At 42.3% G+C, this 26,738-nt stretch overlaps 1 protein-coding gene across 1 annotated transcript in view; it reads right to left on the minus strand.

Annotated features, from left to right (window-relative positions):
- Window positions 1-26,738, minus strand: part of LOC115098554 (schwannomin-interacting protein 1) — a 944,827-nt gene that overhangs the window by 785,934 nt on the left and 132,155 nt on the right. The gene's annotated exons all lie outside the window — the stretch shown is intronic.

The following is a 26,738-nucleotide window of genomic DNA, read 5'->3' on the forward strand; positions in this document are numbered from 1 at the left end:
CACAATCAAAATAAATAAATCTTCTTCTCTGGTGTCCTGCAAATTAACAACCTAAATTAATTTAAGAAATTGCCATGCAGGGTCAGACCAAGGGTCCATCAAGTCCAGCATCCTGTTTCCAACAGAGGCCAAACCAGGCCACAAGAACCTGGCAATTACCCAAACACTAAGAAGATCCCTTGCTACTGATGCAATTAATAGCAAATGGGAGAAAAGCCTTAATCGATCTAGTCTTAAGCGTGTACCTGAGGCAATGGGAGGGTAAAGTGACTTGCCCAAGGTCACAAGGAGAGGCAGTGGGATTTGAATGCTGGTCTCACTGGTTTATAACCTGCTGCTCTAACCAGTAGGCTACTCCTCTACTCCTCTGAAAGGTTTGTGCTCCCTATGAATACTCCTAGATAAGAGTCTCCAGCTCTATCCTGTGACTTTTTCTGCATTTTTTAACACAATTTGACATCTAGAGAAACAAACCATAAATGTCTTCATTTGACACGTACATCTCCCCCCCCTCCCCCACAATGCCACAAAACAAGGGACACCGGTGCAGCTACATGGTGATTGATCAGTTGTTGCTATAGTTTGTTAGATCAAAGCAGTTCATGCTACAAACATGAAAGGTTCTAGATCCAAGTCTTTCTGTAGGCAGTAAAGCAGTGCCTCTGGGGACCCTGCCCATTCAGAATACCCACAAGGAACAGGGCCACTGCTAGGTTTCTTGCTGCCCTGTACGAAAATAACTATGCTGACCACCCCCCCCCCCCCACCCCCCGCCGATTCATTCAGCGCCTGTCCCGGGTCCATCCAATAAAGCCCAGTTCCGTCCTGCAATCTATATTTTTAAAAACTGACAAGCCCCCTCCACTCAGAACCCATGCATAAGGCTCAGGCCACGCCCCCCGGACCGCCCACGCCCCGCCCCTTTTTGCGCGTCCCGGGGCTTCGCTCGCCGCCGAGCCTATGCAAGATAGGCTCGGCAAGCGCAGGGGGAGGCAGGGGCTAGGTTTTCGAGGGTTGCGCGCGTATCTTATGCCCACAACCCATTGAAAATCTACCCCTAAATAATAAAATCAAGAAATATAAAACATCAGTCATAATAGTAAAATCATATTTATAAATTGACCTCGCCTCCCGGCGGTGAGGCTCACAGGGCTCCTCCCTGTGGGCGGTACCATCTCTCACCTCGGCCCAGGGTCCACATACCCACAAATCCTAACACCTTACACCCATTTCCCCAGCTCTCACCACGCAGAATTAAAAGTATGCATGAGTAACTGATTTTACATGAAAAAGGACATTCAAAGTTCAATCTTCTGATGTAAAATATATCTTACAACAATATTTACATGCAATGCTGTGATACCAATTAGGAAACCCTGCAAAAAAGACATTTGGATCCCATATGGTATTAGGCCTACTGTAAAATGCATTGGGTTTGGGCTTAGCCCTCAAAAAGCCATGAATAACCTGAGCTACAGTTCAGTTTGGTACTCCAATACCAAAACTGCACTAACTGCCATCACTCAAACAGTAATCCTACTCATGAAAATGCAACATTGCAAATATTACACCAGGCTGTAAAATAACAATATACCCCCTATTAACAAAATGAGACGTACGAACAGAACAGTGCTCTCTTGTGAAGATTTGATGACCTTCGGAGTGAGGAGACTCACCCAAAGATGAGATTTGTGCAGTGTTCTCTCAACCTAGCTTGATGTCTCATTTTGAATGTCAAAGTGGCCCCTAACCCCCACACTAATACCTAAACCTCACCTCGAATTACTAGGTGTGCATCCTATAGAGATATAAATACCTACCTAGGATGAGGGTACTATGGGTAGTCTCTCTCTCTCTCTCATTCATTGTAAAAAGGCCCTGACAGCTAGACTGGCTCTCCAAGAGCTTAGCCCTATTTTCCTATCACATGCAATATTTAGTGCATTTTGATAAATTCAGGCCATAATGTTGCTTTTGAGAAAGAAAATGAGTTGATGGATCATGCAAATTAAAGATTTTCACACAGTTACATTTCTCCCTGAAAATTGCACAAACCAGCACTTTATTGCAAAATGCAACTCCACCTGGGAGAAGTACAGATAAGGACTTTTATTATAAAGTCCACATGGACTTTATTGCAAAAATAAATAAATAAGTGGTCGCACATCTCACCTCTACAATATTCAAATGACCCCAGTATTGCCAGGAAAACCTCTTACGGTACTGGAGAATTTCACTGCTGAGTACTCCAGTCCCCCGTGCATATTAGTGACACTCTCCACTCTACCTTCTGTTCCTTTAGGCTCTTCCTTATTTCTTTTCACCTTGCCTTCCTCCTGAATCTGTCCCTGTTCTTTATAACCCCAATGTGCCTCTCTCTCTTCCACTTGCATCTTGTTCCTGCTCCATGTTTTACGCTGGCCATCAATGTTCCCTGTAAGCTGTGCGCTTGTGCAGGAGCGCACAGGTCGTGAAACAAGCGTGCGCAGGAAAAGGGAAATAGAATGGTGTTTCACAGAAGACGGAGCACAAAATGTGTACCCTGTGTTGCACACGAGAACTTTTTGGGTGCCCACAGCCCACAACAAATTAGAGAAAACATTGCTGGCTACCTATTAGCTTCTGCCCTTCACTGTTTTGTCCCCTTTTTTTTTGGTTTGTTTTACAAACAATCCATCCTGATGTCATACAGTTGCTTTGCCTTTTCAACTCTAGCAAACAGCTATAGTCTCAGCCTTGTACATAGCAGGCTGAACGCTACACAACAGGATTTGCAATAGATAATTACTACATTTCTTGTTATATTTCCATCCACGTAGAGTAGTAATACATTTGCTTCAAATGACTAATTTTGCTGCCTACATAATTGGAAATTATATTGTGCATTTTAAATGAGCAGTGGTTAGGCAAGAGGGTTTTAAAATGTTAAAACCCTACATCCATGAATCCGTGCAGGTTTAACAGACTAAAATAAGGCTCAAAAAATGGAATCACTGGACTTTTTGTAGCCTTTTACTGCATGATCTCTGTCATGTTAAGTGATCAGATTTTTCCCCCTCTTAGTTTGCACAATGAAACAGAAAGACAGATGAATTTCAAAAAGCATGAGTTCAAACATTGTAGACATATAATACCTATTACAGGTTTTGAATTAACGATTTAGTTGATAAAATTTCAAAATACCATTGTAAATCATCAGGAGCAAAGTGAACATTATGAACAAAGAAGTCCATTAGTTCCAGGTTTGTAATGCAGGCAAGATTATATTCCTTTGGAAATGGTAGTAGTGCTCTACCTACAATTTTATATTTGACCTAGTCAAGGCCCCTAAGTCTCCAGGCGATTCCTCTGCCACTGTAAGAGTTACAAAATCAATCTCTTGCAGCGGGATTTCCTATTCCCCCACAGAATGGCCATGGGAGACCAGGAGCTGGGTCAAACTGAAAGTAGCAATGGTGGCCAGTGCATCTCTTTCCATTTCACCCCATCTCAGTCTGGACTTGGTATTAGTGGCAGGTCCTCTCTTTTCTGCTGCCTAGGTCAGAGTATGGCAGTTTGAACCGCGCAGGACATCAGGTAGCAGAAGAATATAGGGCCTGAAACATCACCCTTGTTCTCCTAATGCCAGACTTGGATTGGAGGATGGAGGGGTTTGGTATGGGCTGGAGAGAGGGTTTTAGCTGAGTGAGGGTGTGAGTGAGTGAGGGGATTGAAAGGCATATATCAGTGAGTGAATCGAAGTTTGTTTGGGGTATGTGAGAGAATTAGCAGGGGGTGTAGGGTGTGAGTGAGGGAAATCAGAGAGGATGTGAGTGGAGGTACCATAGGGGTGGAAAGGGTGTGTGTGAGTTTCAGAAGGGAATGACATTGGGAGGAGGGAGTGTGAAAATGGATCCTCCCTCCCATGATCTTGAATCCCCCTCATTTCTCCCCTTTCCCTTTACTCCCTTCATTACCATTCCCTCTCATCCCTCTGTTCATGATCCTCCCTTTCTCCTCCCTCCTCACCCATCCCCAGTTCCATTCCATTCCCAAGATTCCCCTCCATCCCCTCTCCCTTGGCTCCTCCTTCCTGAGGTTCCCTTCTCCATCTCTACGATCCCCTTTCCTTCTCCTCTCCTATCACCCAGGTCCTCTACCCTACCCTTATTCTCTATGTTCTCCTCCCTTTCCTTCACCGATCACTAAAAAGAGAACCAAACAGATTCTGGACATACAAGAAAAGTTAGAACATGATTATTTTTATACAACAAAATACAAATGTCATTACCTAATTTACAAACTTATAAAAATGTGTTGTATAATTGCCATTGAATTTCAGAAGCTGTACCACAGTATTTTCTAACTCATGCTGGAGAATGTACCCTAGATCTGCCACGGGAAACTGGGGGCCAGGGTCATATTAAACCAGCAACTGGCAGCCCCCACTTCAAGACACCTTCAAGTCAAGGACAATGAACTTATAGGTAAAGCAGCTATACTACCTAAAAGGCCTTCAGCTGTTACAATAAAGTTATTCAAAACCCTATTTATATAGCTGATTTGTATTTTATTCCTGTGGAAACAATGTATTTTACATTTCTGTGGCAAAATATTTGTTTGCTATTCCTGACAACTTAATTTACTTAATTATTCCCAAACCATTCTAAACGTAAATGAACCATGTACTGTATCTCAGCGAAAAACTGCTCTAGTGGCTTCCCCGAGCGGCTAAAATATCAATACGGAATAAATAACTGAAATGTTTGCCTGACGTCAACCAGGATCTACAACATTGCAACAGGAAGTAAGATGGGCCCTATGGTCCTTATCTGTCTTCATAACGAACGTTTCCATGGGCTGTGGAAGGGGGTTGGTGGATTCTTGAAAGCAGAGGTCAGGGTTGTAATAAATCCTACTTGAAATATAAACATTTAAGAAAGTCCTCTAAGTAAGCCCAACTGGAAGAGATATGGTCACATCAAAAGAAGTTGATACTGTGGGAAGTTACTGTAGCTAGCTCACCGTTGCTTTAGCATAAAAAAGGCTGTAGAAAAATAGCAACATTTATTCATTTTATTCAATTTATTTATCTCTTTGATTTATTACCACCTTTATGCCTAAGACAGGTTACAGCAACATTTATTTATTCATCTTTATTTATTTATTTGATTTATTTATTTATTTGATTTATAACCACCTTTATGCCTAGGGCGGGTTACCAGAACATAAAATATAATACCCCATTTGAAAAAAAAATATAATATAGCACCATAAAAATAGCTCAGAGGAAAATAATTCATACAAAACAAATTCAGCAAAACAAGCCGACATAAAATGCATGAAAAATGGTAATATAAAATCATACAGCCCATCAAACACTGTAAGGATGAGGACAAGAGCTTAGGAGCTTAGCATATACCAGCAGAATTTAAAGCAGGAGCACCTCGTACTGACTGTAACCACGAAATCTACAAACGGCCGAAGGGAAGGTTCATTTAAAAAGCAGCTTTCCCACAATCTTATTTTCTAGCTACCAGGAAATTGTCAGGTAGCTTGTTAGTATTTAGAACCCTAGAAAACTGGAAATGTAACCCCCAAGCTGGTGTCACCTTGTGGGACCCCGAGGACCTCACCTCAAACACAGTTTTAGATCCTATTATTAATTTACTTTCAATGCCCCTGATGGGGGGGGGGGGGCAAGATTGCTCTTCTAGGCCCTGTGCAGTATTTTAGTTGTTTAATGATTAGTGGCAAACAGCACTAATGATTTCATTGGTGTAAACAAGCATGTCGGAAGCTGGTCTGGTTTCCAGCTTAACTTTTACTGATGGAAATGGATGAAAAAAGTTCTTTGCAGCTCTTGGTATTCACAAGCCAATCTTTACACTTTTAGATCTTTAATAAATTTGTGCTCTTACTCTTACAATCAAGTTTTTCAGTAGTTAGTCAATTCCAATTAATAATTTTAATTCCTTCTCCAGACTAAATATTGAGATAACTTTTATTTTAAAGCTTCCTGGTGAATAGGATTTCAACCCAATTTAGTTACAGTATTTCCAAGTCCCATTTATCATACCCTGTACAGTAGTTACTCCATGTTCTTCTCCTTTCTCCTGGTTTATACCTAGGTGGTACCTGTATACTCCTTTCCTCCCTTGATGATCTCCTTGATATGACCGTGGATACATCTGGGTGGTGCCACTACTCTGCTTCCCTCTTCACTTACTCCTCCACTGGAACGAATGTAGATTCATTCCTCCTGGAGGACTCTGATGATTCTATGGTTCTCTCTCTCTCTCTGTGAGAGACACCACCTCCTTTAATGTTACAGAACTGTATCCCTGGGCCCTAGAGAACTCGGATGAAGAACATAAAGAAGATTCTTTAAGAGAAGGGGAAACCAAAGAAGAGGCAGGAAGGGTGGGAAAACGTCATCCTCAACACAGAAAAGTTTCCAACACCCATACCAAAAATAGATGAAGATAGTGTCTCCTTTCCTTATCCAGGTCTCAGTCCAAGAGACCCCAGAGCCCTCCTCTAGGAAAATAAACAAAAAGGGTACAGCAAAGAGGCATGCTGCCTCTAGGAGGGTCAACTAAATACTCCACAACAGAAAAATGGTGGCAGGGGTTTATCAGGTCTAGGAGCTCACCATCTCAGACTCCCAATGAGGGAACTCAAACCCATACTAACCCTGCTTTATCTGTTCCCCTTACAGATAAGACGATTCTTTTAGTAGGAACCCACAGGGTTCTTTACAGAAAAATTATTTTTTAAAGTTTTTTTGAAAGCTTAGCCAATTCATCTTTAAAATGGATCTGCCATTTAGATGGAGGACATCTAGCACTCTAATACCCCTTCCAAGCTTTGGGGGGAGAGAGAAAGAGAACGTTTTATCATTAGGTTTTCCTGATGATAAAACCAGGACACCTGGCTGCTTTATTTGCTTCCCCACAGAGCTAACAAAAGAATCCAAATGAGAATCAGGAGTCCATCAAGCTAGGTTGAGAGAACATTGCACAAATCTCATCTTTGGGCGAGTTTCCTCACTCCGAAGGTCATCAAATCTTCACAAGAGAGCACTGTTCTGTTTGTACGGCACACTCTGCATGCCAAAGTGGCCCCTAACCCCTACACTCAAACCTAAACCTCACCTCAAGTAGCTAGGTGGGCCCCTATAGAGGTATCAATACCTACCTAGTATGAGGGCCTTATAGCTTTTCTCTCTCTCTCCTTAAAATACTGAAAATGCTATTTGCAAAAACATCACAAAGTGCAATAAAACCATATCACGTGGCTTAACACAAATGAAAAAGGTGTTGTTAAAATCCACATTAAAGCTGTGCAATATGGCTTCACAAATTGCAAAGCTGGCCCACTTGGCTAGAAATCCTGCCCCAAAGTACTCCCCTTTTCCTAATTTGCATCGCCCCCATGCGTTAAAGTAGCTTTCACATGTGTTAAAGGTGCTTTTCGCATGCAAAGACGCCATATAGCACTTTGATAAATGACCCCCTTTGTCTTTTTGTCTGTTATGCTCAAAGGCAAAGATGTGCTGTGAATCTAAGTGGTAGATTCAAAAGTAAAATAACAGCTCATTATCAGCCTACCTACCCCCTCAGTTATAACAGCCCTTACCTGCCCCTCTGTGTCCACAAGTATTTTGCCACTAGAAGAAGATCTGTGCCAGGCCAGCAAGTCAGGAGGCCCTGAGGTGATCCTTCCCTTCTCTGGGCCAGGAGGCTGGCACTCAAGCACTTGCAGCCCACCGTGAGCAGGCTAATGGAAGAAATGTCAATTTCAGGAATTGGAACTTTAAAATATACCACGGAAGTTTTAATGGCTAAACTACAGCTTGCCATTTTTGGCAGTCATGTAAGCAGGTCTACAATAAAAAGGGAGGGAAAAAGCAGAGGGTAACGGTTTCTTTACCAAGGAAGCCAATTTTTGATAGTTTTACCATTTCCTCTGCATGCCATGGTAAAACACTGAAGCTTTTTGTCTCCGATACTCTCCTCAGCCTTCTGTTTACTATAAACTTTATTTAGCAGGAAGTAGTTGTTACTGCTGCTTCTAAGTGTAAAGGGGAAATAAGAAGAACGTAGGGAAATGCACTACTCCCACATCTTTTGGGCATGCAAAATTCTCCAAACAGAATAACCACTAAAGGATGCCTGCCGATTGATTCCACATTCTGCTACCAAGAGCAGCTTTCCTCAGGATGGCTACTACATCAGTCATTTTGGCTAAGAGAGTGGGGTATTCTGCTTCATCATCATCATCATCATGTGCCATCTTTGAAACCAAGGCTGGCAACTATGGTGCACCACTTGTCTCTGTGCTCATCTTTCCACTTTCTTCCACTCATGTTTCCAGATTTTGATCATATGGGTTGTTTTGGTTTTTTTTAATGTTATCACCCTAGACTTTCCTTAATCCAACACAAGGTGTCTTTAATAGTTGATTTGTACAAGCTCCTTAAGCAGATACTGAAAATCATGGTCTCACATGGTAGGTAGAGGGCATCAATAAAAAGAGATTCACCCGCTACCACCACCAAATTTCAATCACATAAGCAAACTCAGACCATGCCACTCTTGAAACTTTCAGCCAAACCTTTCTTTCCTATGGAGGGTGTTTATTTTAATGCCGTTCAATCATAAGAACATAAGACTTGCCATGTGGTGTTCAACCAAAAGTCCATCAAGCCCAATATCCTATTTCCAACAGTGGGCAAGCCAGGTCACAGGTTCCTGGCAGGATCACAAAAGATAGATAGATTCCAAGCTGCTTATCCTAGGGATAAGAAGTGGATTTCTGCAACTCCACCATAATAATGGTTTCCTCTAGAAACTTGGCTAAACCTTTTTTAAATGCAGCTACATTAATATCTTACACCACATCTTCTGGCAATGAATTCCAGAGCTTAATTATGCATCGAATAAAAAATATTTTCTCTTATTAGTTTTAGTGAAACATAATTTTATTAAATGCCAACTGCATTGCAAACATAGACAAATTATGCACTTACAACATTTTCCTTCCCATAAATCCCCCGACATCCATAATGCACAATTTAAACAAAAAGTGAATGAAGTACAATTTTTAAAAAGTAATAAAAACAAAATATACTACAATACAATGATGCCATAAATTGAGACTGGCATTGTACTCTGATATGTTGAGTTGATAAAACAAGGAGGTAGGCGATCTAAAAAAGCCGTGAAGGCAACACAAACAATAGATGCCAGGTAATGTCCATTAAGATACTTTATTAGGAAACTTGTATATCCAATATAAAATGCCCGTCTCAGGCCGAGTTTCGCCCCCTCTTGGGGGCTGCCTCAGGGGCTGTGTAAGAATATCTTATATATATATGAGGATGATCTTTTGCCAATGAATTTTTCTGGAAAACTGTGAATTGAATTGATGAAACAGCAATTTAAGAGGTCTCCTGCAAGACGTGATTAGAAGTTTTTTGGAGACAAGTTTTGTCAATGCGCTAATGTGCGCGCCGGGGTTGAATGGCACTCACGGCTGTGAGTATATAAATCTTAAAGCTGAGGCAAGCAGTGCGACGGTCTCCTTCCTAACGGATATGCCAGGCCCATAGACATCTGTAACGGTACATCCAGATGTCTTTATTCCCCCCCCCCCCAAGCTCCTCCCCATAAATCTTGATCACCCTGCAGACCTTGGGTTCTCCTTCAACCACATAGCTATAAAAGGTTCAAAACCTGGCTCTGATCTCTATGCGAGATACTATTTAAAAATGGCCCCCAGATTTTAAAAAATGTGGCTCTGATTTTTGTCGAGGAACGTGCAGCAAAAGACTCCATAAACATCATGTCATGTATAGCATTGTGCCACTGCCAAAATGAGGGAGATGTTTCAGCTCTCCAAACCATCAAAATAGACTGTTTACTCTGCGTAAACAGTTTTGCAATAAGTTGCCTATGGCTGTCCCTATTTACATGTCTAAAAAGGTCCCTATTAAAAAGTAATATTTCTGGCAAAAGTGGGATATTACAGTGTAGTAGCGCATTAATATACTTCTGCACCCTTTGCCAAAATGATGATGTGCTAGGACATGACCAGAAAGTATGGGTTATAGTGCCTACTGAGGCGTCACATTTAAGACACTCTTATTAGTTTTAAGTGTATCACCTAGTAACTTCATTGTGTGTCCCCTTGTCTTTGTACTTTTTGCAAGAGTAAACAACTCTCATTCCATTCCACTCATTATTTATAGACCTCTATTATATCTCCTCTCAGCCGTCTCTCCAAGCTGAAAAGTCCTATCCTCTTTAGCCTTTCTTCATAGGGGAATTGTTCCATCCCCTTGAAAGTTGCTCTTCTCTGTACCTTTTCTACTTCTGCTATATCTCTTTTGAGATGTGGCGACCAGAATTGCATACAATATTCAAGATGAGGTCACACTATGGAGTGATACAGATGCATTATGATATTCTGTTTTGTTCTCCATTCCTTTCCTGATAATTCCTAGCATTTTATTTGCTTTTCTTGGCTGCTGCTGCCCACTGAACAGAAGATTTCAACGTATTTTCAACAATGGCACCTAGATCCTTTTCCTGAGTGGTGACTCTTAATGAGGAACCTTGCATTGTGTAGCTAAATTTTGGGTTACTCTTCCCAAGATTGCCCACATTAAATTTCATTTTCCATTTGCATGCCCAGTCTTCCAATTTTATATGGTTCTATTGCAATTTCTCATAATCCTCTTGTGATTTAACAACTTTGAATAACTTTGGGGGTCATTTTCGTAGTGTATCGCATGCGAAAAGTCCCTTTTCACGTGCGATAGCTAGATCGGGGTGGAGTCGGGGCGGACGCAGCAGAAATTTCGCTGGCGGCGAAAAGGTAAGATCCCTTTTCGCTGCCAGTAGCGCGCCCAATAGCACCGCCTTTTACGATGGCGCTTTCGCAGGCCTGCTTCTCCCCCCGGCCCCCGTTACTGCCGGATTCTCTAAGGTCTGCCAACTTAGAAAATCCAGGCCTTTGTGTCATCAGCAAATCTGATAACCTAACTTGTTGTTCCCATTTCCAGGTCGCTTATAAATATATTAAAAAGCAATGGTCCCAGAACAGATCCCTGGGTCTCTCCACCTTTTTCCATTTGGAAAATGTACCAGTTAGCCCTACTCTCTGTTTTTGATCTTTTAACCAGTTGGCAGTCCAGAATAGAACATTGCCTCCTATCCCATGACTTTTTAATTTCCTAACCATGTTTAAGAAAGGTACAAGGGAGTTACATTTTTTGTTGAGTACTTAGGGAATAATAACTGGCAGCATAACTTCTGCCAAGATGATTTTAAGTGTCATTTAATCAATGAGTGGTTTTCTCTCATTGTTCTGTATCACTGCTGAGTGTTGAGTCCAGCAAGACTGCCTTATTAACTTTTCACTTTTCCACCAGCCGTTTCCAGTCTGACATTTACTGCAGTTTTACATATTGCATTTACTGCATTTTTAGAATTCCGTTAAAATACTCCCTTATATTATTTCTTGATATTTGTATTGATTTAGTCACATTTTTCTCTGCTTTACCCATAGTAGCTTAAGGCAAGTTATATAATTTTTTTCCACCATTTAAGATTTCAAGTCATTTCTAGGACACGCAGGTGACTCAAGAAACTAGAACAGCTGCTTCAGAGATCTCCTTGGCACAACATAAAATGCATCAGAGAAAAAATGTCCAGGTCAAAGTGAGGTTACATAGTAAATTTCCTCTTTTGGTTAAAGGAAAATGCTCCCTGAAGGTCAGGGTTGGAAGATAATTGCAAAGACAAAATGTACAAATTTTCATCACAGTCCTTTGTGCCTTACCAGACCTGTGAATATATTAAGGATTTATGTGTCCAGTACTGCACTTGTCTTGATTTTTGTGAGAACTATGATTTCTTCCTCCCAGTTCTCCCCTAATAAGTTCCATATTACAGGATGAAAATCATTAGTAACAGAAGTTTTAAATCCCACATGCTGCAGCAGTTCAATGGTGATTAACTTGCTAAAAGAACTTGGACACATACAGTAGCCAAGCTACAAAATCTTACCAATGAAACTTTCCCCCCCAAAAGACCTACTAAAGCACAACATATTCCATGCCAAAATCTAATCTAATATAATCTGCAGTTTATATACCACCTTTTATCAAAGGATCAATGTGGTTTACAGCAAAAATGCATAATCAAATACATAATAAAATGTAAACAAAAATACATAATCAGATGCATAATACACATAATCAAAATACATAAGTATATCCACATTCTTAAGAATATTAATATTAAATCAAGTAAAACCACAAATAATCAAATTACCCAATGTCCAAAATAATATAAGAACATAAGATATGCCATACTGGGTCAGACCAAGGGTCCATCAAGCCCAGCATCCTGTTCCCAACAGTGGCCAATCCAAGTCACAAGTACCTGGCAAGTAACCAAGCATTAAACAGATCTCAAGCTACTATTCCTTATTGATTAATAGCAGTGTATGGATTTTTCCTCTAAGAACTTATCCAAAATGTTTTTAAACCCAGTTACACTAACTGCCATAACCACATCCTCTGCCAATGAATTCCAGAACTTAAATATGCATTGAGAGAAAAATAATTTATCGATTTGTTTTAAATGAGCTACTTGCTAACTTCATGGAGTGCCCTCTAGTCCTTCTATTATCTGAGAGAGTAAATAACTGATCTATTCAAGTCCTTTCATGATTTTGTAGACCTCTATCATATCCCCAATCAGTCGTCTCTTCTCCAAACTGAACAGCCCTAACTTAGCCTTTTCTCATAGGGAAGCCGTTCCATGACCCTTATCATTTTGGTCACCATTCTCTGCAATTTCTCTAGTGCAACTATATCTTTTTGTTGCGAGTCGCGGAGGCGCAGTCGTTTCTCAAGGGGTATTGTTAGCCTATGGACCAGTGGTTCTCAACCTTTTTTTGGCCGGGACACACCTGACAAATGGTTCTCACATGCGTGACACACTGAACATGTGACCATCACGGGGCTAAATGTAAACATGCACTCTGCATCCTCAGGAATCCCCTCGACCTCCAACAATGTGTGCAGAGCAGAACTAGGGAATTACCCTGTACAACTCACCATGCAAAAAAAGATATTCTGGTTCTGATGACATCCCAGTAACAGCAAAACAAACTCCCTTTACTACCAGGCCCTCCTTATGAAAAGATAGTAATTTACCACTAATGCATGTCCTATTGAGAAAACACAACAAGTAAGATTGGTACAAATGCCTCCATGCTAGTAAAATACCTCACCTCGGTCACACACCCAGAACTGACCTTCACTAAGTACAGAAAAAACACAAATTATAAATATGGAGACAGAAACTGGAACGGAAAACCAAAAAAGCCACTCTGCATGCAGCACGAACCTGGAGAAATGGAAAGAGAAATATAGCACCTAACAGACAGGATTTGCAATAATGCACACAAACTAACCTGCACAAAGTTACACTTGTATTATGGAACACACGCAAACAGTAACAATCCTGTCTAAGAAATACAACTATTAAACCAGGACCTAAACACTAAAACATTTCCTATTGCTACAGAGCCCCACACATAAATCATTGTAAAGTTATACCAAAAATGTTACAAAACAGCTGCTGAACAGAATAATATTCAATTAAATACTCATAAAAATTATTAAAACATGTCCAAATATCAATAAAATATTTCAAAACAGCAGACATCGCATAATACCCAATAATTAAAATGGCAGTCAATCAAGAAAAATAAATTTAAAAAGCCACCTTTACTTACCCTCTCCAGCAACTCTCCTACTCCTTTCCCTTCCAGGCCAATAGCACTAACCAGAAGCAGCAAGGGCTGCTGAAGATCTGTCCTCAATCTTCTTCCTTAGCACCCACAACCAGTCACTCACAACACACACACACCCCCAATTAGACCCCACGACCAGTCTCGGTCTCTTTCACACCAGTCATCTTCCTGACCAGTTTCTCTCTCTCACACAGAAACACATCACCTCCCTGACCAGTCTCGCTCTCTCAATCACACTCATGTTCTCTTATATACAAGCTCTCAATCACACACAAAAGCTCTTACACCCATTCACACCAGCTCTCACCCAGGCTTCCATTCACACCCCTACACACAAGCTCTCACCCAAGCACCCATTCACACCCACAGACACAAGCTCTCACCCAGGCCCCCATTCACACACAAGCTCTCACCCAGGCACCCATTCACACCCTCAGACACAAGCTCTCACCCAGGCCCCCATTCACACACAAGCTCTCACCCAGGCATCCATTCACACCCTTTTATAGGGCTGGACCAAGCGAGGATGGATGACATCATTGGTAAGGGCCGTGGGGCTTTTCCCGCCGCTGGCCCTTTAAAACTGTAGAGGAAGCGCATGCCCGCACCTAAAGAGTCTAGGGAGAGCAGAGGCCTGCGGCGGCATCCTGCCACGATGGAAGCCAGGCTGGAGGTGGCTTCCTGCTACAAAGAAGAGAGGATGTCTGCGGCGGCTTCCCTGCTGCTAGGCAGCATCGGCAGCGGCACCCGCTGCCGTGAGGATGAAGAATTCAGCGGCGGCGGCTCCGAGCTGCGTGAGTGGAGGCAGCAGATTCCCGGCGGCGGCACAGAGCAAGGCCCCGAAGTTGGCGGCGTCTCTAGGTCGCCCATCAGTGAGTGAAGAGTCTGTCCGCCGGATGGGGTCCGCGGGCAGGAGCAGAACAATTTTTTGAGATGTGGCAACCAGAATTGCACACAGTATTGAAGGTGTGGTCTCACCAAGGAGCAATACAGAGGAATTATGACATCCACCATTTTATTTGACATTCCCTTCCACATAATTCCTAACATTCTGTTTGCTCTTTTGACCACCACAGCACACTGAGTCGATGATTTCAATGTACTATCCACTATGATGCCGGGCGCTCAAGGCAGCGGCCATGGACATTGGAAGGCAGCGGGGCCTCTGATCATGGATGCCCGGATAGAGGCGGGAAGGTCCATGAACGGAAGGCCCGACCTTGGACGTCCATCCAGTCTGCCCAGCAAGCTTATGGTAGCATCTGCTGCATCATAAAAGTCACCCCTTTACTTAGTTTCCCAAACTGTCTAAATCAGGGCCCCTGATGGTTGCTGCCTGAGTCCAATTCCCTGTTACCACTTATTATTCAAGCAGAGAGCAATATTGGAGTTGCATCCAAAGTATCAGGCATATTGGTTAAGGGTAGTAACCACCAGTCCAGCAAGTTACCCCATGTTTGTTTTCCCCCATGCATATTTGTTTTCCCAGACCGTAAAATCCAATGTCCTTGCCGGTTGCTGTCTGAATCTAATTCCCCTTTTCCTCTTTTCCCCCTGCCGTAAAATCAGAGAGCAATAAAGGGTAGTAACCGTCACACCAGCAAGTTACCCTCATGCCCTCTTTCCTTTATTTCCAACCTCTAGGTATCCACAGTGTTTATCCCTTGCCCCTTTGAAATCTTTCACCGTTTTTGTCTTCACCACCCTCTCCATGAAGAAATATTTCCTGATGTTGTTTCTGCGTTATCCTCCCTGGAGTTTTACGTGACCCCTAATTCTACTGATTTCTTTCCAATGGAAAAAGTTTGTCAATTGTGTATCATTAAAACCTTTCAGGTATCTGAAGGTCTGTATCATATCTCCCCTGAACCTCCTCTCCTCCACGGATATTCATATTTATGTCCTTCAACCTATCCTCATAAGCCATTAGATGGAGACCTCCCACCATTTTTGTTGCCCTTCTTTGGACCACCTCCATCCAGTCTCTGTCCCTTTTGCGATATGTGTTGCAGATCTTAGTATCATTTGCAAAAAGTCAAACCTTCTATCCCTTCCGCAATGATGCTCACAAAGATATTGAACAGGACCGGTCCCAAAACCAATCCTTGTGGCACTCCATTTAACACCGGTCTCTCTTCAGAGTAGGTTCCATTTACCATCACACGCTGTCTTCTATCCGTCAACCCAGTTTGTAATCCAGGCCACCACCCTGGTGCTCACTCCCAAGCTTCTCATTTTATTCACAAGCCTCCTATGCGGGACTGTATCTAAAGCTTTACTGAAATCCAAGAAGATCACATTGAGCACTCTTCCTCGATCCAATTTCTTAGTCACCCAATCAAAAAAGTCACTCAGATTTGTCTGACAGGACCTTCCTCTGGTGAATCCATGCTGCCTCTGGTCGAGCAATTCTTCTGACTATAGATAGTTCACTATTCTTTCCTTCAGCAGTGTCTCCATTACTTTTCCCACCACAGAGGTGAGGGTAATCGGCCTGTAGTTTCCAGCCTCCTCTCTGCTCCCACTCTTGTGAAGTGGGACCACCACGCTCTTTTCCAATCACTTTGCACCATGTCCATTTCCAGGGATCTATTGAATAGGTTGTGCAGCGGACCTGCCAGCACATCTCTGAGCTCCCTCAGTATCCTGGGATAAACCTCATCCAGTCCCATGGCTTGGTCAACTTTCAGTTTTCCTAGACCTTCCCATACATTCTTGGAGTACATGAAACTCCATTTACAGAACAGATGGCGGTGAGCTCCATTCCATTTTCTTGTTAACCAGCGACGGGCCTTTTTCCAGGGTTTTCTTTAGTGGACACCGAACTGAAGTATTTTGTCTCTCTCCACACATTGATCCTTTTCACCTTTCAATTTCATTATACTGCTTTGGACCTTTCTCCTTTCTCTGATGTATCTGAAAAATGTTTTGTCACCTCACTTTACCTCTTTGGGAATCCTTTCTTCTGCCTAACGTTTTGCTTTCTTGATGACTTTCTTTGTCTCCCTCAGTTTCACCAGATATTTTTCCCTATGTGCCTCTTTTTGGGATCCTTTCTATTTCTTGAACGTTGTTCTTTTTGCTTTTATTTTATCAGCCACCTCCTTTGAGAATCAGATAGGTTTCTTATTTCTCTTGTTTTTGTTTACTTTTCTAACATACGGATTAGTTGCCTTTGTAATTGCTCCTTTTGGTTTGACCCACTGTTGTTTCACATCTCTCATTTTCTCCCAGTCTTCTAGTTCTCCCTCCAGGTACTTCCCCATTTCAACAAAGTCTGTATTTTTGAAATGCAAAACTTGGGTCTTTATGTGACTTCTCTGTATCCTATTTGCGATATCAAAGCGTACTGTTTGATGATCACTGGTGCTGAGGTGGGCAGCCACCTGGACATTAAAGACATTATCTCCGTTAGTGAGCACTAAATCAAATATAACTCCTTTCCTTGTGGGTTCCATTACCATTTGTTTGAACAGAGCCCCTTGCATGGCATCCACTGTCCCTCTACTTCTGTTAGATTCTGCAAAAGGGATTCTCCAGTCTACATCCGGCAGATTAAAATCTCCAACAATCACCACTTCTCCCTTCTTTCCCACCTTTTGGATATCTTCAACCAGATCTCTGTCTAGGTCTTCTGTTTGATTCCGAGGCCTGTAAACCACTCCAGAAAAATGGATGCACCATCATCTGTTTTTTAGGACTGCCTATAATGCTTCTTCTTTACCCCATCTTCCTTGCAGCTCAGTTGCTTGGATATTGTTTTTTTTAAATAAAGAGCTGCTCCTCCCCCATTTCTTTCCTCTCTGCCCTTCCTTAACATGTAAAAGATTCCATGAACCACGTCTCCGTGACACAACAATGTCCAAGTCTGCCTCCACCAATAGAGCTTGCAGGTCTGGGATTTTATTGCCTAGACTATGAGCATTTATGCTCAGAGCTTTCCAGCTTTTCTCGTTCAGGTTACTGCTTTTCTTGGACTTGTTTTGTGTCTTATTCAGATGACTTGTATTCCCCTTCACCCATTTCCTTTGTATTTCTATTTGGGGGGTGACATTCTAATTTCCTTCTGCCACCCCCATCGTCTAGTTTAAATGTCTTATGGCATAGGATTTGAATTTATCTCTTAGGATCCTTTTTCCTGCCATAGTCAGATATAAGCTATCTTTGAAATAGAGCCTTTTACTGTGCCATACATGGCCCCAGGCTCCAATATATCCAAAATCTTGTTCCTTACACCAAGTTTTTGTCGTGCCAATTTTATAACATGCATGCGCAAAGGGGGGAGGGAATTATGCAAGTTTCGTGCGGCGACGCATCACAGCTTCCCCAGTTCCGTCCCAGTCCACTCCAATTAAGGAGCAAATAGGGAGGGAACTTCCCTACCCCCTACCCTAACCTCCCTTCCTCTTCCCCTCTCCTCTCCTCAACCCTTTCCCTTACCTTTTTTTTTCTTATTTTGTTGTTTAATGCTCCAACGGATCAGTAGCAACTTGTGCAAGCCACGATTCCCTTCCCCGGTACAGCGGCAAATGCCCATTTTACTGGCCATCTCCAGACCCACCCCACTCCACCCCCTGGACTGCCCCCTTTACAGGGAACTCTCTTTCGCCCTCCCCTCACCTTCCCCTCCCTTCCTCTACCTAACCCACCCCCCCCGGCCCTATCTAAACCCCCCCCTACCTTTGTCCACGGATTTACGCCTCCCGGAGGGAGACGTAAATCCACGCGCGCCAGCGGGCCACTGGCGCGCCAAGACGCAACCCAGGGGCGGTTCCGGAGGACGCGGCCACGCCCCCGGGCCGAAACCACGCCCCCGGGCTCGCCCCAAAACACCGCGTCGATTGGCCCCGCCCCCGACACGCCCCCGACAAAAAACCTGGGACTTACGCGAGTGCTGGGGCTCTGCGCACGCCGGCAGGCCTATGGAAAATAGGCGCACTGGCGCGCAAGGCCCTGCTCGCGTAAATCTGGGCGGATTTACGCGAGCAGGGCTTTTAAAATCCGCCCCTCAGGGAATAGCCACTGCTATTAATTGCATCAGTAGCATGGGATCTTCTTAGTGTTTGGATAATTGCCAGGTTCTTGTGGCCTGGTTTGGCCTCTGTTGGAAACAGGATGCTGGGCTTGATGGACCCTTGGTCTGACCTAGCATGGCAATTTTTTATGTTCATGTTTTTATTTGACTGGCTGGGAGTCCTCCAAGACAGATTTGGGAACCAGTGATTTAGAGGATTAGTTTAGTTTATTTCTCTTAATATACTGCCTTTCAAAACCAAATTAAAGCAGTTTACAATTAAAATTAAAAAATACAGTATATAGGCATAAATGAGATAATACAAAACACATTAGGATATTAACAGCAGTAAAATCAATAAAACAGTTCATAATCTCCTCTAAAATCAATATAAAATGCATAAAATTCAACACTAGACTCATAAGAACATAAGATTTGCCATACTAGGTCAGGCCAAAAGTTCATGAAGTCCAGCGTCCTGTTTCCAGAAGTGACCAATCCAGGTCACAAGTAACTGGCAGGATCCCAAAAGGTCAATAGATTCAATCAGCTTGTACTAAAAGCCTGACTAAATAACCAAGACTTGATGCCCATCCTAAATTTTAAATACATTTTTTCACAGTGGAAACATCAAATAATTATATCTTGGGAATAAATACTTTTGAAATACCTTGCCTTTTACTCATTGTTCTGTGTATACTTGTGTTTAATTGCAAAAGTGTCTGCACTGGGCCTATCTCCTTTGGGGCAGGTGACTCATAGTGCATTGCAGGGGGCCATTAAGACCTCCACAGTCTCCTTTGGATTGCAAAAAGACACTCATAACTACAGAGTCTTGTGACTAGTTAAGTAAAAAAGCTAGTTAGCCTTATGTTAGACTACTTTCTTGGTGATATTCTTCTGCATTTCTGTACTGCAAGCCCTGTAATCTATTTCTCTTGGTAGTCAGCTTGTCTGGGGGAGGGGCTGTTCAAATTCAATAGCAGATACAAAGTCTGGTGAACAGCTTTGGGCAAGTGTTACCTGTAGTAGACTAAGACCTTTGATGCGGGGACATATGCTTTCTCATGACACAAGTACAAGATGCCTTCTCTGTATTAGATAATGAAGAAGCTATTGCGATAGAAATTGAAGTGAACATAAGAACATCTCCCTAGGACTCAAACAGGTCAGTAAGACAGGCTGGTGGTGGCCAGCAAAACCATAAGAACATAAGAAATTGCCATGCTGGGTCAGACCAAGGGTCCATCAAGCCCAGCATCCTGTTTCCAACAGAGGCCAAACCAGGCCACAAGAACCTGGCAATTATCCAAACACTAAGAAGATCCCATGCTACTGATGCAATTAATAGCAGTGGCTATTCCCTAAGTAAACTTGATTAATAACCGTTAATGGACTTCTCCTCCAAGAACTTACCCAAACCTTTTTTGAACCCAGCTACACTAACTGCACTGACCACATCCTCTGGCAACAAATTCCAGAGCTCTACTGTGCGTTGAGTGAAAAATAATTTTCTCCGATTAGTCTTAAATGTGCTACTTGCTAACTTCATGGAATGCCCCCTAGTCCTTCTATTATTCGAAAGTGTAAATAACCGAGTCACATCTACTCATTCAAGACCTCTCATAATCTTATTTATTTATTTATTTATTTTTAGATCTTTATATACCAGTGTTCCTGTATTAAAATACAGATCACATCGGTTTACATTGAAACATAAAAATTACGCCAAGAGGCGGTACATATAACTTGGAAAACATGGAAAACAGGTTCGAAAGATAACATTGAGAAAATTGTATAGTCTCTTTGAGAAACCAAATCATAAAATAAGGCGTAATTGTCTAAGATAAATGTGATCTGCAGAAGGGATTGCGATGGTGAGAAAATCTTGATAGCTGGAGGTAAAAAATAATCAAAGTTCTGGAAAAGCTTGGCTAAAGAGCCAGGTTTTAATTTTTTTTTTGAAGGAAGCGAAGCAGATCTCAAGGCGGATGTCTGGCGGGAGCATGTTCCATTGGACGGGTCCTGCTAAAGAGATGGTACGTTTCTGATGTAAGGATATTGTTGAAGGAACATAGAGTGTGCCTTTATAAGCTCCTCTGATAGGTCTAGATGAAGAGTGAAAACGAAGTTGGGTACTTAAGTGGAGTGGGGATATGTTGTAAATAGATTTATGAATTGCTGTGTATACTTTATAGAGAATCCTTTGCTTAATAGGCAGCCAGTGGAGGAGTTTTAGTATGGGGGTTATATGGTCTCTTTTATTTGTATTGGTAAGGATTCTAGCTGCAGAGTTTTGAATCATCTGGAGGGGTTTGATGGATGAGGTAGGAAGGCCAAAAAGGAGCGAGTTGCAATAATCGATTTTTGTTAGAATAATGGCTTGTAGAACCATCCGAAAATCATTGAAGTGGAGAAGTGGTTTCAATTTTCTCAGGACAAGAAGTTTATAGAAGCAGTCTTTAGCGGTGGTGCTTATAAATTTTTTGAAGTTAAGCTGATTATCTATCATGACGCCTAGATCTAACTTGCTAACTTCATGGAATGCCCCCTAGTCCTTCTATTATTCGAAAGTGTAAATAACCGAGTCACATCTACTCATTCAAGACCTCTCATAATCTTAAACACCTCTATCATATCCCCCCTCAGCCGTCTCTTCTCCAAGCTGAACAGCCTTAACCTCTTCAGCCTTTCCTCATAGGGGAGCTGTTCCATCCCCTTTATCATTTTGGTTGCCCTTCCTGTACCTTCTCCATTGGAACTATATCTTTTTTGAGATGCGGTGACCAGAATTGTACACAGTATTCAAGGTGCGGTCTCACCATGGAGCGATACAGAGGCATTATTACATTTTCCATTTTATAAACCATTCCCTTCCTAATAATTCCTAACATTGTTTGCTTTTTTGACTGCTGCAGCACACTGAGCCGACGATTTAAAAGTATTATCCACTATGATGCCTAGATCTTTTTCCTGGGTGGTAGCTCCTAATATGGAACCTAACATCGTGTAACTACAGCAAGGGTTATTTTTCCCTATATGCAACACATAAGAACATAAGAAAATGCCATACTGGGTCAGACCAAGGGTCCATCAAGCCCAGCATCCTGTTTCCAACAGTGGCCAATCCAGGCCATAAGAACCTGGCAAGTACCCAAAAACAAAGTCTATTCCATGTTACCATTGCTAATGGCAGTGGCTATTCTCTAGGTGAACTTAATAGCAGGTAATGGACTTCTCCTCCAAGAACTTATCCAATCCTTTTTTAAACACAGCTATACTAACTGCACTAACCACATCCTCTGGCAACAAAATTCCTTGCACTTGTCCACATTAAATTTCATCTGCCATTTGGATGCCCAATCTTCTAGTCTTGCAAGGTCCTCCTGTAATGTATCACAGTCCGCTTGTGATTTAACTATTCTGAATAATTTTGTATCATCCGCAAATTTCCTCACTCATATTCCTTTCCAGATCATTTATATATATATTGAAAAGCACCGGTCCAAGTACAGATCCCTGAGGCACTCCACTGTTTACCCTTTTCCACTGAGAAAATTGACCATTTAATCCTACTCTCTGTTCTAGATATCCGCTGTAAGCCCCTCTTCCAGCCCCTCCTGGAATGCAGGGGCACAGAGTTGGCACAGTGTTGTCCCTGGGGATACTTTTCTCCCAGTTTTCTCCTTCCTCAGATCGACACAGTCCACTTGTACCTGGGTGCTGGAGTTCGTTATGGTGGGGAAGGAAGACAAATATCCAGGGCCCTAGGGTCAAGGGTGTAGGCACCAACCCACAGTCTCTCATTCTCTCCTTGGTTCCTCTCACTATTCCTGATGTCCTTGTTTTAGAGCACTCAAGTCCATTCACAACAAACATTTCCCCAATGTATCTTCACACAAAAAGAAACAGTCCAAAAGGTACCTGTTTCCTCAGGTTTATAAGCCAAATCAGTGTCTTTTAGGATGACAAGCATTAGCAAAAACCCAATTCTCCTGGGTGTTAGTGTGGGCTCCTTGTGAGCTGGGATCTCCTCTCTCTTTCTCTGATGGTAAAAGCTGGACCTTTGGTAGTAGAAAGTACCAAAAAGTGTTTAAAATCCCAAATCTCTCCTCCTCGGTGGGCAGGAACTGGTGGCAAAAGAATTCCTCCCAAAACACAAGAACAAAAAAAACTCTCTGCAAAAATACTTCCCTTTTCCTGTGTCAGGTCACTGTTGTCTCTCCTTAGCAGGGTGGGAGGAATCACTGCACCAAAGGCAGGGGTGACAATCCTCCTCAGGAAAGATCAAGATCCCAAAAGGTGGGGGAAAAAACAACAATCTCCAACTCCTCTTCCATGTCTCCAAGACAATCCCGTCTAGCTCATGGGGTACTGGCCAGAGCAGAGTCACTTTTCCTAGTTCCAGGCTGAGGGCCCTTATGGAAAATCTATCCAGCTAATCTGCTTCTCTTCTAAAACGCCAACAAAATATGCCACTTCCTCTGTATCAGGCTGTGGGGCTTAACAGACGGGGTAGACTCCGAAAAACTGCAACTCAAAATCCCAAAAGCTACACCTCTCGTTGTGCACAACATGGTTTTATGGGAAACTGCTGATCAGTCCAGACAAGCCTTTGCGAAGGTGCCCGCATGGATGGTCTGCAAACTCCTAACCTAAACTCAGCTAGGAAAAACTGGCTGGTGGAGACCTAGGGGTCTCTACTCCACAATGAACATGCATGAAATAAATCTGCATGCAATGGAGGCAGTGCATGCAAGTTTTCCTCATGCATATTTATTGTGGATATCCTGAAAGCCCGACTGGCTGGGGGTCCCCCAGGACAGGTTTGGGCAGCACTGCTCTGAAGACTTTCTCTTGAGATCAATTTTCATGAGGCCTCTACCTGGTTTATCACGGTCAGCCACTGTGTATCACTTGATCAGCGGCCATGGCACATCTTTCTAACTCCCTTCTTCCATGCCCATCTTCCCTGAATAGAATCTCATTCGTAGACCATGTCCAGCAACTCATTTCCTTCTCAAGAGCTGTACCTGAACCTGCAATGTCCTGGAAACAAAGAGCAAACCTTTTAGCAAGCAAAAAAACTCTTCACTTTATTTTCAACATCTTCCACAGCAACCTCAGGCACTTTCAAATGGGGAAACAATTTACAATTGACTTTGTACATAGCTGCGGGTAACACAAATTGTGTGACTTCCACATAAATCATTTCGTGTGTGTGTGTTTGTTCTATTTTAGATTAACCTAAGGGTAAAGACTAACAAAAAGCAGACAGAAAAATGGTGGTGACATTTCTGACTGAGTCATTCAATTAAATATCATTGGACATTCTTTATAGAAGCTACAATAAGGCTACAACAAAAAAAAGAGCCTAGTAAATGTTTGCATAATTTGGAAGAGCAGAAGACACAAAATCTATACTAATTTTAGTTTTGCATCATTAAACATGAAGTATTGATTATTGCTCTTTGCAACAAAATTTATGAAGCTAGCTACATTGCTGTGTCCACATAAAGTGATTCTGATGTTCTGCCCTCAGACCCCAAGTGCTGTGAATGATGGCTTCCAGTGACAGCTGGGATGCTGCTGTTCCAATTCACAGCCTTAGGAGATGCATTTCACAGATTAGACCAGGAGTGACCCAGCTGCAAACTCCAACTTCAGGAAATTAAATTGGAGGTGATCCAAACTCCTGTTGGTATACAGTACCATGTGAGCTATAGCGCTTCTGTAAACCTCGTTACCATGTAAATGTACTGTAAAATTTATTGCCATTTTCTTTTCCCTCATCATTAAATTATGGACATTAATAGCAAGCCAGTGTAAAATAAGAGCCACAGGCGAAAATACATGGCTGACTTCTGCATTCATTGAAGCGGAAACTCAAGTCATATTTCCAATGAGATTTTATAGTTTGCTTATAAAAATATTTAAAACTATTTTTAATGTATGCAGGTTTATAAATGTAGTGAAGGAGAATAATCTGATAGCATTAAAAAATTCTCAGTTTTCCCTTTGGCGGGAAATAGGATCGTAAATGACAAGATTTCCAGTCATTATCCCTCTGGAATGTCATATTACACATGTTCGGTGCCATCTTTCAGGAAGCACAGCTGAAGAAGGGATCTTTGGATAATTCTTGTGCTGGACCAATAATTGATATCAAGATGCTGAGCTGAAGGCACGGATCTTCGAGATAGCCCTTACAGAACTATGACCTGTGATATGCAGTATTCCAGACCACCCAAAGGAGATGAGTAACGTGTAGGAAGAAGGGCTTTGGAAAACCTCAGGTTACATGCAGCCTATATTGGTTTGGCAGATTGCATTTGAACAGGATGGGAGCCCGTGTGATGGGGCAAGGGGGGGGAATGATTAGTTGGTTGGAGAGCTAGCTATAGTAGGAAAGAGGTTCTGACAGGTTAAGACTGGTGCAGAGAGTTAATTGTTCCTTCTGAACTGGACAATGTGTTATGGTGATGCCAAAGGGGAAGGAGAAGGGGAATAAAAAATAAGGAAGCGCAGAGAAACAGATGCCAGTTAGAAACAGAGCTGAAGCGGGCTTGGGTGGCTCAGTGGTACTGCTGTGTACTGCCACGCTGAGGGACCGGGGTTGAATTCCTGGCTTACGTCATCTGGTCCCAGGGTTGGCTAGGGTGGAGGATGCTACAGAGACGGCATACACAGTTCCTGTAGGTGAGAATATACCAATCACCACGCTCAGATCTAGGGCCCATGATTGCAGAGTTCTGGACAGAGCCCTGGTGCATGGCCCCTTGCCAAGGACCATCACTGCAATGGCAAGTGCCCATAATAGCACATAACTTTTTTCAGTGGTGAGAGATTTGGTTTCTCCTTCTGTCTTTATTCCATTTTGGAATGTGAAATATTTGCTGCATTCATAAAGCATCAAAAACTCACAGCCAAACGCGGGCTAACAGTGCGCTCCACTGGAGCGCACTTTACTCTATCAGCCTGCTAGTAATCAACTCTTTAAACCACTATAGGAGGGCCAGCTAGTAACTCGAGGTGAGGTTTTAGTGGTGGTGTAGGGTTTTGGGGCCAGTTTTACATGCACAGTGAGACATACAGAAAGCACAGTGCACATCAAATGAAATTTTGACATGATTTAGAGTGAGGAAAGTCACACAAAGATGAGATTTCTACAATGTTCTCTCACCGTAACTTGATAGTACCCTGGTAGAGAGAGTCCTTCAAGCTAGGGTGAGAGAACATTGTAGAAATCTCATCTTTGTGTGACCTTCCTCACTCCAAATCATGTCAAATTTTCATTGATGTGTACTGTGCTGTTTGTACGTCTCATTGTGCATGTAAAATTGGCCCCAAAACCCTAGACCACCACTAAAACCTCACCTCAAGTTACTAGCTGGCCCTCCTATAGTGGTATAAAGAGTTGACTACTATAAGCCTCTTAGAGTCTCTTTCTTTCTCTCTCTCTCCAGCCCAAAAGTGAGAAATGCCTACCTAGGCATTTCACAAGTTGCAAAGTACAAATATCACAGAGCACAATAACTTTAACACACAGTGTGATAAAATACCTATGCAAAGCACTAATGTAGTACACAGTGAGATAACTCTTCTATGTTTTAATAGATTCTACTTGTATTATGTTCAAATATTTATATACATACTTTTGTTTAATATATAACCTGTTAAATGTATAACGCTCCGGCGTAAGTTCCTGTTCATTGTACACCGACGTGATATCTTTGATGAGCGGCGGTATATAAAAAAAACTATAAATAAATAAATAAATAAATAAACTCTTAAATTATTATAGCCATGGCCCTTTTCCTTATCACAGATGTTATTCAGTGGAAGTTATCACCTTTGATGAATCTAGGCCTCAGCGTGGCAATTAGTGCAATATGTGGCTTTGAGAATA

Source organism: Rhinatrema bivittatum, chromosome 9, assembly GCF_901001135.1.
Source record: "Rhinatrema bivittatum chromosome 9, aRhiBiv1.1, whole genome shotgun sequence".
In the NCBI taxonomy this organism is placed as follows: domain Eukaryota; kingdom Metazoa; phylum Chordata; class Amphibia; order Gymnophiona; family Rhinatrematidae; genus Rhinatrema; species Rhinatrema bivittatum.